The following is a 15,303-nucleotide window of genomic DNA, read 5'->3' as shown; positions in this document are numbered from 1 at the left end:
AATAAAATGAGAATTAAAAAAAAAAAACAACAACAACCAGATATCATCCCTGTCCTTATGGAATGTATGTTTTAGATGTGAAACTGCCATGTTGGGATCTAAGATAGAATGGTTACAAAGACAAAGTGTGGGAAGGAGGATGATACCATGGAGGTGGGTTGCTGTTCATGCTGAATCAGTAAGCAAAGGTCATTCTCTACTGAATAGGAACTGCCTCGTTGTTGATCAAAATGAAATGTGATAATGCCCTCGCTGTGGGCTACACATGTAAAACAGTTTCATATGATATCTACTTTTCTCGCCAGTTGCAATCTCAAGTTCACCTGCATTTTTCTTTGATTCTCTCTAGTATATGACTGCTGCCGCTCCTATGCAAGGGACCTACATTCCCCAGTACACGCCTGTGCCTCCGACAGCTGTTTCTATTGAAGTAAGTCTGTCTCTGTCTTATAGAAAGAGGTAGGGATGACACATCTCAGCTTCATGCACCGTGGTCCCCCATAACCCAGGCAATCCTTATATGTGGTCTTGGGGTTGCTCTAAAATTTGACATTTCAAGCTCACTGTATGAAAGTACGCCAACATGCCTATGTTGTGCATTGCACATGAAATAGATCAATATGCTATAAAGGTAAGAGGGGAGTATCGTTTTTATAAAGATCAGAGACCAAATAACTACCCCATCAAATGTTAACCACAAATAACTCGTAAGTAGGGCAGGAAAAAGAGTTTGCAACTATTTGAATGAGTTTGCTAGTGCCTTGTTACTCAAAAGAGTGTCCCTGGACCAGGGTCATCATCAGCATCAGTGGGAAGCTTGTTAGAAATGCAAGTCTGAGACACTACCCAGACCTACTGAATCACAATTTGCATTTTAACAAGATCCCTTGGGAATCTATCTTCACATTAGTGCACTGGTTCTCAAACATCTCTTTATATTATTTTCTGCAATTATTTAGAGAGCTTTAAAAAATATTTATGCCTGGGTCCTATCCCCAGATTCTGATTTATTTGTCTGGGGTATTGACTGGACATCAGGATTTTTAAAAGATCTCAGGTGGAAAAAAAACAAAAAACAAAAAACCTAGGTGATTCTAATATATATCAAGGATTAATAACCACTGCTTTAGTGAATGAAACTTGACAAGTTTGTGGCTTCCTATAAATTAAAAAAAAAAAAAGTTGCACCCTCTTTGCTGTGGTTACCTCAATGATGAAATCATCTTATCTTTAACGGAAGCTTTGTCCCTTTCCTTCTCTCTTTCCATTGGGCTGAATCCATCCCCAGTAAAAATCATTTTACTGGACAGAGCCAGCAAGCTACACAGAAAAGAAAGGAGCATAGAGCTATGTAGATAGTGGTAAAACACTTAGATGTGTGTATTTCTTTTTTTTTTTTAAGATTTTATTTATTTATTTGACAGACAGAGATCACAAGTAGGCAGAGAGGCAGGCAGAGAGAGAGGAGGAAGCAGGCTCCCTGCTGAGCAGAGAGCCCCATGATGTGGGGCTCGATCCCAGGACCCTGAGAGCATGACCTGAGCCGAAGGCAGAGGCTTTAACCCACTGAGCCACCCAGGCACCCCTAGACGTGTGTATTTCTGTCTAGTCCTAGCCATCATGGTTTCTTGCCACACTTGCCACACTTGCCCTTCTCCTGATGACATTTGCTGCTATGATGACAGTACATTCCTTCCCATCAGCAGGGACCCCTCTGGAGCCCATGCTATTCCTATTCCATGAGTTGGCCAGCAACTAGGGTGCTGTCACCACTCCACAGGGAGGTCTACCATGACTTGCTCAATCTCTACAACTATAGAGATTGGGGAAATCTTCACAGAGTAAATTGGATCTTACACAATGTTTGGTTTGGCATATGCCAGATGTTGGCCAGTACCAAGATTTGGGAAACACAGAAGTTTAAGAGGACACCATCATGTAATTTAGGAAACCAAAGAGGTCCAGTTTTAAATCTTTTATGTGCTCTGGACCTGCGGGCCCCAAAGAATGGGTCAGTACTGATCAAGTTTTAATTGGCTTTTCAGAATTTCAAGACTACCTGATTAAAATACATGTGGGCTTTCTTTGGTTTTGTTTGTTGACTGATGATGTATTTGACCATCAAAAAGCATCTAGATCATCAGTTAATGAATCTAGACATTCTAGGCACGTTAAGCATAGATCTCTACGACATATTTGCATTTTTCTTTGTCTACACTGACATATGGATGTACTTATCTACAGAATTTGAGTGTTCTAATGACTATAAAATAATGGGACACATTTAACAATGTGACTTATTAGAAACAATATAAATATAGTTTAAAAAGATGTCTATAGTTAAAAAGAAGTCTTTAAAGTTAGGGCACCCGGCTGGTTCAGTAGGTGGAACATGCAACTCTTGATCTCAGGGTCATGAGTTCCAGTCCACGTTGGGCATAATGATTACCCAAAAAAAAAAAAAAAGGAAAGAAAAAAAAGGAGAAGAAGAAGTCTTTCACTAAGAAAAATGGAGGTACACTTTGATAAATTGCCTTGAATTATAGAAAAAGCACCAATATATTTTCTATACAAAACACTCATTGAAAACTTACCAATATCCACACAAATAAATGCTGGTGGGACATTCAGAAAAATGCACAATACCAATTGTATATTAGGGGGAAAAAGAGAATTTTGGGATTCTAAGGAACAATTTAAGGAACGTTTAGTTAGGGACAGAGAGTTGACCAAGAAGGTTTGAAAGCTGACATCACTCTAGGTGTCCAAGGCTATGAATAAAACCAAGAGAATGTATTTAGAGAGATGCCCTCTCTAAGCCTCCCACCTGCCAAATAAAACCATGCGTGCCCTTCTCAGAAGCAAACATCTCTCCCTAATGATGATCAACTCCTTGTTGGCATCCTTGTTGGCATCTGTGAGATACGAGAGGGTGGGGGAAGTAGCAAATCAAGATTAAGGATGTTTGTTTTCTGAAACCTCGAAATGAATTCTAGTTCATGTTGTAGAAAACAAAACAAACAAAATTGCTGAATGGAAAACCTACCTAACAGTATCCTTTTAAAAGAATTCCAAGCTTTTATGTATTCTTGTCTTGTCTTGTCTTGCCTTTCCTTTCCTTTCCTTTTTAGGTCAGAGCCATTGTTTTGCCATGTCAATGAGGCATGACATGGTACACTACCCCAGGGAAATGTTTGAATATACAAGTTTTTATAGGAATCCTGCATGAGCTTTTGATTAATAAATTATTATTTAGTGTGGCTATATGCAACCATGGTTTAGGAGTTCTAAGTTCGGTGAAAATGATTTTCTGACCATTCAACTGTGGTAGAGGTTTCTGCGGACAAGGCCTCTTGGTGACACACTAAAGGGAATTCCTCAGCCTGTATCCAAATGCGCTCTGTGGTTTTCCCTTGGGTACTTCCTATAGCTTCATTTGACCGAGTGCAACTCTATTCAAGCCAAACAGAAGAGAGGTATTCCCTGTCACCCATCTGGAAGAAGGCCCTTTGCTAAAGCCAGTAAGGCTTTTGTGTTCTTATTTCCCTCCTTAGGGTGTTGTTGCTGATACCTCTCCCCAGACAGTGGCACCTTCATCCCAGGACACCAGTGGTCAGCAGCAACAGATAGCAGTGGACACATCCAGCGAACATGCACCTGCATATTCTTACCAACAGTCTAAGTAAGTTCGGGCTATGCTGAGCTCTTCTCCTCAAGATCGACCATTTTACCACCATTCTCTCATGTGTAGCTGTTAGCTTTTGCTGCAGTACAGACCATCCCAAACTTAGTGACAGGCGTTTATTTTTGTTGATGATTATGTGGATCAGCAATTTGAGCTGACCTCCGATGGAACCGACCTTCTGATCTTGACTAGAATTGCTCAAGCATCTGGGGACAGCTGATGGTCATTTTCGCAGCTCTCCTTCTGGGTGTTCGTCGTCTGTTAGTTGAATATGATGGAAGCAATTGGATTATGTGTTTCTGATCCTCCATCAGCTTATTCACCTGGAAGTCCCAGAGTTCAGAGAGCAGCAAGAGAGGAAGCACAAATGAAGAACTTCTCAATCCATTTGGACGCATTTACTACTGACCACTAGGCCAAAGCAAATCACATGGCCAAGCCCAGTTTATGTAAGAGTTTATGTAAGAGTTCACATAAGCCTTAAATACAGAAAGGGGCATTTAAAAAAAAAAAAATCTACCATACATATTTTTGGGAAAAATTCTCTAATATTCCCACTTGAAATGGATAGTGAGCCTGCATGCATTCTTTTTTTTTTTTTTTTAAGATTTTTATTTATTTATTTGACAGACAGAGATCACAAGTAGGCAGAGAGAGATTGAGAGGAGGAAGCAGGCTCCCCGCTAAGCAGAGTGCCCGATTCGGGGCTCGATCCCAGGACCCTGAGATCAGGACCCGAGCCAAAGGCAGAGGCTTTAACCCACTGAGCCACCCAGGCACCCCACCTGCATGCATTCTTAAATGAAGACAGTAACACTCCCTTTGCAGGGCTGCCTTGAACATCCAGTAAAGTAGTTCATGAAAAAGGGTACTGTGAAATCTAAATCAATGTGGAGTCTTATTTAGGAATTAAATGACAAAGCAACCATCATGTATCAGAATTACTCTTGCAAATCTTTAAATCACTTATAAAGTACAGTTGGCTTTGTGTTGAGTAATTATGTAGACTAAAATTTGGGAGGTTTTGAAACCAAAGTAATTAACAAAAATTCAGTCTACATACAGATGTCTTGTGCAAAGTATTCTAATCTGTAGGTAGCAGTCAAAGCCCCAGTGACTAGAGAATTCCCAAGAGATCCCCCTGCCTGCAGAGTGTTGCTCCCATTTCTTGATCATTCCTATTTAACTTTGATACATATTGAGAGACTTGTCTGTTGAAAGATTAATCAGGGTAATGGAGTCTCCTATAAGTAGTTTAGCTTCTAAAGGTAGTCTTCCAAATTAAATGTGCTGACCACGTGACTTAACCTTTATTACTATTATTATCATTACTTTCACATAACAACTTTCGGGAAAGATCCATAAGAGTAAAGCATTTTTTGGCATGGTTTTGTTTCTATTTTGTATTTTCAATTCACCTATAGCCTATGTGAATCCCTTTTGCATTTACCGAACAATATGGTAGTCTCTGGTACTGTGTTCCCGACGTACTGGAATTTTTTCAGTCCGTTCAGAGGGTCATGTGTGAGAAGGGAGCAGACACTGGCTGTGGGGAAGCACGGTGAGAGACACTGGTGGGAAATGAAAGCTACTATATTGGCCAGAGACACTTGGTGAGTAGGCAACGCCGGCTTTCGGGGTTTCATAATGAGGAAGTGAGTGATCCGCACCCTTCTTGCTAACAGTTCAACAATGTCTGGATAAATAAAAGAGATGCTTTCATCCTCCCCAGTCAGCAGTTATTGATATGGCCATACTCTGTGGCCCGCAGAATTCCAGATGCCAAGAAAAGAACAATGAAGGAGGCAGGTGTCTTTCCTACTCTCTTGGAGTTTACTTCCTGCTGGGAGTAGACTCAGAAGCAGTGGACCAATCAGCAAACAATAAAAATAAATAAATAAATAATAAAAAATAACAAAACCCCACAGAATTGCAAAGCCAAGCCAATATTTAAAAAAGATTCTTATGGTAGAAAGTGACAGGATAAATACCTAAGATTTAGTATCAGGCAAGGCCTCTCACAGAGGCCTGGATCTGAAAGATAATTACAAGCTAATCTTGGAGAGATTTGGAGAAAAAACATTCTAGGCAGAAAAAAAACAGGAAGTCCAAAGGTCTAGAATTAGGGACCTGCAGCTAGAGTGTGGTGAAGGGGGAGGGGGTGGGAAGGGGTGTAGGAGATAGAGTCAAACAGGCAGTTTTTATAGAGCCTTTGGTCCTTGGATACTTGGCTTTGTCTACAGGAATCATTCTCAGTTTTACTTGAAAAGAGTCACAAAAGCTGGGGAAGGTTTTAAGGAAAGGAATGCCAATATTCTGCACTTGGAGTTTCCAGCATCAGGCCAGTTTCTGTACTGGGAGACAGGATCCCTGCCCTCCAGAGTTTATAATCTAGTACGGGATTTAGACATACACATGGACGTGATGTGTCTACTGCAAGGAAGAAAACGAACAGGGATCTTTTAAAGAATACTGTTGTAATAGGAGAATGCATTTTATTTGTCTCAACTGGGTCCAGCTTTGGTGGAAGTTGTGGCAACTGGAACTGGGTCTTACACACAGTCAAGGAGCGTTCTAGGGGGAATAACAGGTTGGCCAAAGTCAGAGGTGGGAAAGCTCAGCGTGATTTTCAGAGAAGGGGATTCAGAATACTACAACAGTGTAAAAAAACAGATTGGGGCCAGATTCTAATATCAGATGTCATACCGAGGTGTTTGGACAGCATTTCCTTTGTTCTACAAATGCTCCTCCAGCTGAGGTAAACAATGGATTTGGAAGCAATGGAAACAATTGAGCATCCCAAGGATTCAGACAAGAGGGAAAAAAGTCTGAAGTAAGATGGTGGCAAGTATGATAGGGTGGAGGGTGAGGGTACGGGTGGGAGGGATAGACTGAAGTTAAGAGGAAAGCGGAAACCGGGCATTACCATTCCGAACAAAATCCTGGAGTTACTGATGCTACTAACCGGGGGCAGGTGAGTTGAAAACCAAGGAGGCCCTGATCTGTAGAGAAAGATAAGGGATTTAATTATCCTTATAATAAGCCAATTCAAAGAAGCTTTTTTCCTTGAACTATCCAAGGAGTCTGAGTCTGACCACAGAAAGCTTTAAGTGTTTAAACATTTTAAAACGAACTCCCCACCATGGTCACATGTTTACTTGCCTTGAACCACAGATTCCTATGGCTGATGATGTGGGCCTTTCCACAGAGGATAGGTATCAGAGAAAGAAACCCTCCACACATATCTTCACAGTGGTAATAAGCATGATGGTGAAGGGTTTCCTCATTTGGAGGAATTTTCCTTTGCACTTACTGATGCAGGAATGTATGTGACAGGATGTTCGACAGGGCGAGTTTGTGGCGACAAGCCAGAGAGGAAAGCGTGCGGGAACATGGGGCATTTCCAACCCGTGCCCTGTGACTACCCCTTGCATGGCCTCGTGTGCATATCTTTAAACCTGGAGAAAATTGTTAACACGCCCTGTTTATATTCTCCAACTTCCTCTCTCTGACATCTACCTAAATGCCCGGAGCTTTTTTGATTTGAAACGACAACAATAACATAGTTAGTGAAAACAAAAATAATATAAAATAATATAAAATAATATAAAATATAAAATAATATTCTAATAAATGGGTGGGTAACAATCTATTCTGAAATTTTCTAAAAAGAAGAAATGAATGTGTGTCTATCCGAGGTTTTATCCGTCTCAGCCAAGAGAAGCTGACCTGTGTCATGGTAAAGCATGAAATTCTGTGGAACCATTTAAGAAGACACTGGGAATTGAGCTAAGCCTGTGGGCCATGTAGACACCTGGGCTCTTTTTCTTGTATAACCGTGCCTGGAAAAAGTTTGAGGGAATGCAAGAGTTGCCACAGAGACATTTTCAGGGAAGCATTCATAAGAAAGCGGGCACAAATAAATTAATAATTTGGGACCAAATGGGCACAAATAAATTAATAAACTGTTTTGAGATCAAGCTACAAGCAGTATCCCTAAAGTTAAAGGGTGCGAATGTCCATACATTCTAACTGTAGCTTTCACCTACACTGGAGAGGATCTCTAAAATATTTTAGCCTATCCAAGTGATCTTGAATACTCCAAATTTCACAAATGGCAGCTAATTTCCAGCATCATTGTGCTAATTAACATGCCCCTACTTTCTTTAAACCACCCATTTCTGACACTCATTATGCTAATTGAGATACAGACAGTTTAAAGTACTTGCGCAAACCTCTGGCCTTTCTCATTAAATGGTAACTGACCTCCTGTGGGGTGTGAAATTTGGATGAGGGTAGCTGAGTGCCTGGGAAAAGTAGCTTAACCCATCACACGTAGATTTAGTACTATAATGTCTATACTCAAGATATTTTGAAGAAAATTACAGACATCACGACAGAAGGTTGCGGGATCAAAGTTTGAGAAGTAGAAATGATGTTCATATATGAATAGAAAGGTTATATTTGGGATCTCTTGCAGCAGATATTTTACTATTCCAAATTCCACTTTCCAAACTAAAAAACAGTTCTTCACATTTTGTATTCATGCCTTTTTTTTTTCTTTCTTGTTAAAAGAGGCTACTCACACAAAAGGAACTTTAGGGGCTCTTATCTGCAAAGGCAGATGTGATACCTGTGGTTTGTTTTGGAAGTTCCGTGGAAATTCCAGTTCCTGTCCCAGTTAGCAGGGGGTTTTTGTGTGTGCTATTTAAGAAATCTTAAAAATCTTAAAAATGACCAGGGTTTGAAAAATACAAGTCTTCAAGCACAGTTAAATCCTAATTGCCACCTACTAGTTGTCACTAACTCCTCTGGAGCCTCCTTTTCCTCTTCTTTAGAGAAAGAGATTAGATCAGTGTTCTCCCAAGAGTGTAAATTAGGGTTTAGTGCTGAGAGGGGATTTACCACCATTCCCCGGAGTTGGGGTGGGGATGGGGGGGTCCCAGGGAGTGTGAGCAAACACCCTCTAACCTAAGTGAAATGCTTTCTTAATTGCAGTTCTCTTCAAAGCTATTAAAATGCTAATGGCCGGACGGCCTAGAGGGCCAGATAAATCAAACTGTTTCACTTCCTGAAAGATTAGCCTGTAGACTAGACTTCCTACTTGGGAATTCTGAGAGTTTTTTTGGACATGTTAAATTACTAAAGAACGTAACAAAACGTTCACTGCCAACAGGATGATTATTTTGATACGAATTGAAAAGATTCATTCTTTAAACACGTTTGGTTTTGTATTGATACCCTTCTTGGTTGGTGCCCTACCTATATGTTTAGTTTACCTGTGGGTAGTGCAGAATTGGGAGCGTAATGTGCGGTTTCCCCCAAACTGGGGGACACTGCATCCTTAGATGGTCCCAAAGACGTCTTTCCATCTCTAAAAGTCTAGAATTCTAAACCTGTGGTTTGCTACTCCCTAATCTATTCACTCTGCTTTCTTCGGGGGCTGGAGGGGAGGATGAGAAGTTTCAGCACAATACATAAGCCTTATGTAAACGTGCACTTTCACACCTCATCTAGGACTGAGAAGGTGGATAGGAGTGAATTCAGTTCTACTAAGTACCAACGCCTTGTCCCTTCCAACCGCAGCTAGCAACCAAGAAAATGCAAAGGACAACCATTCATTGCTCCCCATCTGCTGGCATGTAGCAACGAGACCGCTTGATGGGAGAGGGCCATTGGGAACATTTGGTAAGGTTACAGCTTGAAAGTAGCTGTAACCGAGCTCATAAATATGGATGCTTCAAGACGAGTGCGCGTGACATACCTGAGCAGTGGGGGTGTTCAGTGTTAGGGTAGCCCATTGACTAAGACGCCGTTCACGGAGTAGCTGTTCCAGAGTCACCTTGTAATAGGCATTTCCTGCTAAATGAATAGCAGTCAGGGGGAAGATAGGAGTTCGAGGAAAGAACAGACCAAAAAACGAAAAAACACAAAACCCAACAAAGGGAGGCTTTGTTACCACAACAAGATAGACTTGTTTAGAAATAAATGGAGTTAAGTCTGCACTTTGCAAAGGAATAGAGATCAAATATATACCCTGGTTCCCATGACTGCTGCTAATAAAGTTTCCCTAATTGTTGCTGATAGTATGGAATTTTTTATTGCATTTCTTCTTAAAAGAAGCCCCACTTTTCCACATAAAACTCACAAAATACGTATTCTTAGAAACTTAAACTGTTGGTTAAAAATGGAAATGTCGACTATCAGCTGGGTGCTTTTCTTACATGATTCTAAGAACAAGTTTATCAGGCTTCTAAGATACCTAGCTGCTTCCCACGAGTGCTCCTTGCAAATTAGGAAAAAGAACCTCTCTGGATCATCCCAGACTACCTGCTGTGCACCTTAAAGCATCCTCAAGGGCATTTTGTGAATTTGAATAAAAGCCACTTGCTCAGAGCAAATGCAGTCCTAGTTTGGGGATCAGACTTTGGGTGGCAATTTAGCCTCCACAAACTCTCTCAGCCATGCATCTTGTGCAGTGATCAACCCTGTACAACCTCAGCAACGCTGAGGCTTCTTTACTTAATTAAGCAATGGGGCATCAGAAGAACCCGCAAAGCGCTGAGACCAGTGGGCTTCATTTAAATTGACCTATAATGTGCCTGGGTAGCTCAGTTGGTTAAGCGTCTGCCCTTGGATCAGGTCATGATCCCAGGGTACTGGGATCCTGTCCCAGGTCAGGCTCCTTGCTCAGTGAGGAGCCTGCTTCTCCCTCTGCCTACAGCTCTCCCTGCTTATGTGTGTTTTCTCTCTCTCTCTGACAAATAAATAAAATCTTTAAAAATAAATAAGTTGACCCATAGATAGTTTCAAAAATCATTTTTATAGCACATCCCTGAAGTTATTTAACAAAATTCTAGTCTGTGGATGGAAGAGCTAAACGTGGAAGTGAACCCACTAGAAGCTCAGCCTACCAATAGTAGATGAGGCAGAAGGAGAAGACATTATTTGGGCTAAGCTAGGCCAAGTGGTGTAAGTATAAGTGGCCTTTATCTAGTTTAACACCTATTATATACATACTCTCTGCCAGATTTCTGGAGAGTAAAAAGTCATAGAATATAGTGCCTGTTCTCAAGAATTAAAAAGCTTGATGAGATGGGTGAATAAAGAAGAAGGAATGAGAGAAAGTGAACAAAACCCACTGCCTCTTAACTGTCTTACTACTTTATTGGCCCAGACAAGGCTTCTGTGAATATACTTGGTGAATCCCATGGGAAGACACACAACCATTGCTGTATCTTGGGTAACACAGGGACGGGCACATTTGCTGGGTGAGTTCGTGATGTATCCCACAGGAATTTTGAAGGGACTGCATTACCTCAAAGAATTTCTGGGGTACCTACAACATAAGCCAGATGTTGAAAAATGGGTTCTGCGCACAAAGGGAGTATTGCTTGTCTGCCTATATTTGTCAAATTCGCTGCTTTATGTTGAAAGATATTCTTGATCTATTAGCCTTGATATTTAATGTGAGCAAACTCTCTGGCTTAAATATATATTTGTCTAAAAGTGACAGGACTTAAAACTAGTACAATTTTCTAGATATTGAAAGGACTTGGTATCTTTTAAAGAGACCTCACTGGAAAAGAGCACATGAGGTGATTTCACAGTTGCTTTGATGTAACGAACACTCATACTCAGTTGTTTCCACAGACCATAAACAAGACTGAAGAATGTTCGTCGGAAACATTGCCTTGAACGAAGAAACTTCATTGAACAGGAAGTTGGCTTCCAGTTTGCACAGGCGTCGATGGAATGCTTTCTTTCTTTCTTTCTTTCTTTTTTTTTTTTTTTAAATTTTCTACTTTACCCAGTGAAAACAAAGTGTTTTTATGTGCCGTGCAAATGGTTCCTTCATGTGGTCTGACAGTTTATTTTTCCCATCTTTTTTTCTTAAAGAAAAAAATCCCAGAAGAGGAAACAAACAAACAAAAACCAACAACAAAACAAAACACAGAAGGTTGACATTTTGTCTGGAAGACCATTTGAATTCAGAATTTACCAGAAGATGTAGACAGATTTTTGTTTTTTTTTTAAACAGAAAATCAGATGTCAAGAGGTGGGCAAAGCAGAAATGGAAACAAATTGTCTTCCTCGGTAATTAAGCTACCCTTTCTTTTCCCCTTTTTGTTTAAATCTAGTGGGTTGGTTTTTTATTTTATTTTTTTCTTAGAGATATTTAGGTAAGGTTTATCTTGAATCTTAATTGCCTTAATTTTAAGGACGTCAAAGGCTCTCAAGGCAAGCTGTCAACGTCTTGTTAAAAAAAAATTCAAGAAAGAATTGAAATATTGTGCCGGCTTTAACTGGTACAGAAGTTTAAGACTATGAGTTTTTAGGGTGAAAAAAAAAACTGTACAGTTTAAAAGAAAATGTTTTTCTTCATTTGAAGAAAATTTGTTGATAAAAGAAACCATGGCAACTGCAAGAATTGGGAAAATGCTGGGACTTTTCATGAACTTTGTCTTAAGTGTTGAATCATTCTAGAAGGCTAAAACATTTTACGGTAAAGTTATTAATGTTGGTTTAAAAACAACTGCATTAGAAATAATGCGTGTTTGGGGGGCAGAATGCAGATTTTTTTTATTTACGAAGCGTGATCGCTAGCAAAAGCATTAGTGCTTTTTATCTGCAGTCTTTTTTATGAGCTTTACAAAGTTTTTAGTCAGCTTTGCTTGTCACATTGCAAAACCTAGCTTAAGAGCATTAAAAAAAAAAAAACTTAAGTAGATAGGAGCTTATGGTCAAAAAGTGCAAAAAAAAAAAAACAAAAAAAGCAATAGATAGAGAAATTGTTGACAATTTCTGTAGTCTTTCCTAGTTGTGATCAAATTCAGCCTATGGATGGCCTATTTTATACCAAAGATGAAGTGGCACCCTATTGCAGTCCAGAAGATAGAGGTTGTTTTCCATTTCTTCTCTTTTCTTTTTAAGAATTTTATTTGACCTACATGGCCGGACCAGTTCTTACTTTGTTGTTTGTTTAAACTACCTTCCACTGGTGTTTTATATACTGCAAAACAGAACACAACAAAAGGTGTTTTGTTTTTGTTTCTGTTTCTGTTTTTGTTTTTTTGTTAACATGCATTTGTCGGTTCTAGTAGAAAAGCTTGCACCTGTTGTGTTCAGCAGTTTCTGCAGGAAGAGTTCTGGATACCAACTGACAGAGCCAAATGGCTTTATATTCAGTCTGTGAGCTTTTCTAGTTCCTTACTAGCTCTCTTGAATGGTGACACCTGTGTGGATGGCCACTGATACGTGGAGACCCTTGTTTAACAGGTTGAAATTCCTTTCTGTGAACTTTGAACTAAAGGTCCTTCCCGGAACTGGTCTGAAAGGTCACTTGTCAAAAACAAAACAAAACAAAACAAAACAAAACAAAACAAAACAAAACCAACTTAGTGATATTCTATTGAGTGATGAGTGGTCTCCTGAAAAGGTCTCATTGTATTTGTAACAATAGTCTTCCTTCTCAATCCAGCGCCTCTAGGTTTTGTCTTCTCACCTCAGTCTTTGTTCATCTACCATGAATAGTCACCTTGATTCTGCAAGTGGGGAGGGGCTATCTTCTTCTTGCCTCCTGTCATTGTATTTTCATACCCTGGTGTTGTCAGAAGAAGGACAAAAATAGACCTTTTTGTTTCTGTTTAACTCTCTGAGACAAGTAGGACCAATCAGATTGAGGATTCTGTTAGTGGAGTTTAGGTAAGCTTTTAAAATGCTAGTTGACAATCAAGAAATTGTATGATTTATATTGATAAGAACCAAAAGTATTAGGTTTGCTCAATCTTTAAAGCCAAAGGAGATATATTTGCATTGACAATGATGCAAAACTTTGTCTAAAATGAATTAGATTGACTTAACAAACATCTCTGCATATTTGACTCATGGAATCCATGTTCAACCTATATAGTTTTACCTGAAATTAAGACTGATGGACGTTTGTTAGTTGAACCATGCACCAGAGTTGCTTTCTGAAGGGATCATTAGAAGCAGAGAGGGGAAAGTCTTTGCACAAACGAAGTCCGGGGAAATTGTCTTAGTCCACAGGGAAGAGGGAAATGCGTGAAGTGCACTGTTAAAGAAAACAGGGTAGGCTTTTAAAAACCACAAAAAAAAAAAAAAAAACACCTTTAAAAGGCAAATCATATTCCCATTAGGTCAATATCAATAATGAGTCTGGCTGTTCTGAAATTGTCAGTATTCAGCTATTTGTGACCCGTTAACAGAAACGGGCCCAGTTCTCTTATTTGAAACCCCATGAATTGGAAACTCAAGTCTATAAAGTGGCTCCCTATCTTTGCGGTCAAATCAGAGGCATGAATGGATCCAAGAAAGTGTAGCATGTGCTGCTACAGAGAAATTCCATCTGGTGACACCTATCCTTAATGGTTTTCCATGCTCTCGAGAGAATCCTAGATGTGTGCTTTCTTCTGTTCTGTCCTTCAAACTTCTCATGTATTTCAAGGGTGGCACTTAAGTTTTATCTTCGCGAAGCAGGCCCCTGAGTTACAGGGGGTATAAGGAATATGTATAGGAACTGTGCTTTTTGTTTCTCTTTCTCAGTCTCTGAACTCTTTGTATAAATAAGGATTATCCTGGGCATAATTCATTTGACTATGAAACCAACATGCTTTCTTTTGTTTCTGTAAAACACACACACACACACACACACACACACACACAAAAACCTTAATGTGATACAAAGAAAGTCTCATTTACGCAATCAACAATGAGGCTAAGAGGTAGCTACCATGTGGCTGATGAATGTGCCTAGGTAACTTCCTGTTTCTATTCAAAACTACTGCTTTATTTATACATTCAGAAACATTTTTTTCAACTATGAAATTTCAATGATCTCAATTTTTTTAAGCCACTTCAGGCACAAGGAAATTACCTGTCATTTTATGTGTCCATGTGTGTTTTGTGTTTGGATTTTTTTATATCATGCCATTCTAGAAAATATCTTATTTCAAACCAAAAAGAAAAAAAAAACAAAGGAAAAATGGCACATGTTCAAATTTGCATCTGTCATCTTACCTAATGACTGTTTTTAAGAGTCAAGTCTGGGGGAATAAAAAAAAATGCATGAACAGGTAAGCAGCATCAGATTGTATGAAGACTAAATCAAACCAAAATATGTGTTCAATATATACAGACATCAGATCTTGATTTAATCGGCAACTGATATTATGGTGATTCTAATCCTATTTAGGACTCTCTTTTTTTTTTAATGTAAATATTCTGGTTCATCAGATTTCCAAACATTTATTCAGATATTTCCATTTTTTCCTTTTGACTTTAATTGCCAAGGCTTCTAAACGTCAGGAAACAAACCAAAGCCACAATCCAAGTGGGATAAATGTTATCTTGTTCAAACTCTAGTTACATGGTCAGTGGAGGAGTGGGTTTTCTTGTAACAATGATAAGGTTTTGTCAGGGAGACAAGTTATGCATAGTGACTCAATGCTTGGCCATGTGTTCTGAAGTTATCTTGGACCCTAGGTAAACTAAAGGCAATGCTAGCAGGTGCTGGTGACTGTTTGTCCTTGAAGACGGGCACGCCTTGATAGTTGCAGGTGACATAATATTCTTAAAAGTAACAAAAACAAAAAATC

The 15,303-nt window shown here is 39.5% G+C and overlaps 1 long non-coding RNA gene across 1 annotated transcript; it reads left to right on the top strand.

The window, feature by feature from the left end:
• The first annotated feature begins 347 nt into the window (after nucleotides 1-347).
• Nucleotides 348-13,787, top strand: LOC308338020. The gene is made up of 3 exons (XR_013966357.1): nucleotides 348-430; nucleotides 3,555-3,682; nucleotides 11,339-13,787. It is a non-coding gene; the product is annotated as an uncharacterized lncRNA (long non-coding RNA).
• Nucleotides 13,788-15,303: the final 1,516 nt, after the last annotated feature.

The sequence above is a fragment of the Martes martes genome, assembly GCF_963455335.1.
Source record: "Martes martes genome assembly, contig: scaffold_191, whole genome shotgun sequence".
Taxonomy (NCBI): Eukaryota; Metazoa; Chordata; class Mammalia; order Carnivora; family Mustelidae; genus Martes; species Martes martes.
Note: the sequence above shows the minus strand (reverse complement) of the source record. Positions and strands in the feature narration are given on the sequence as shown.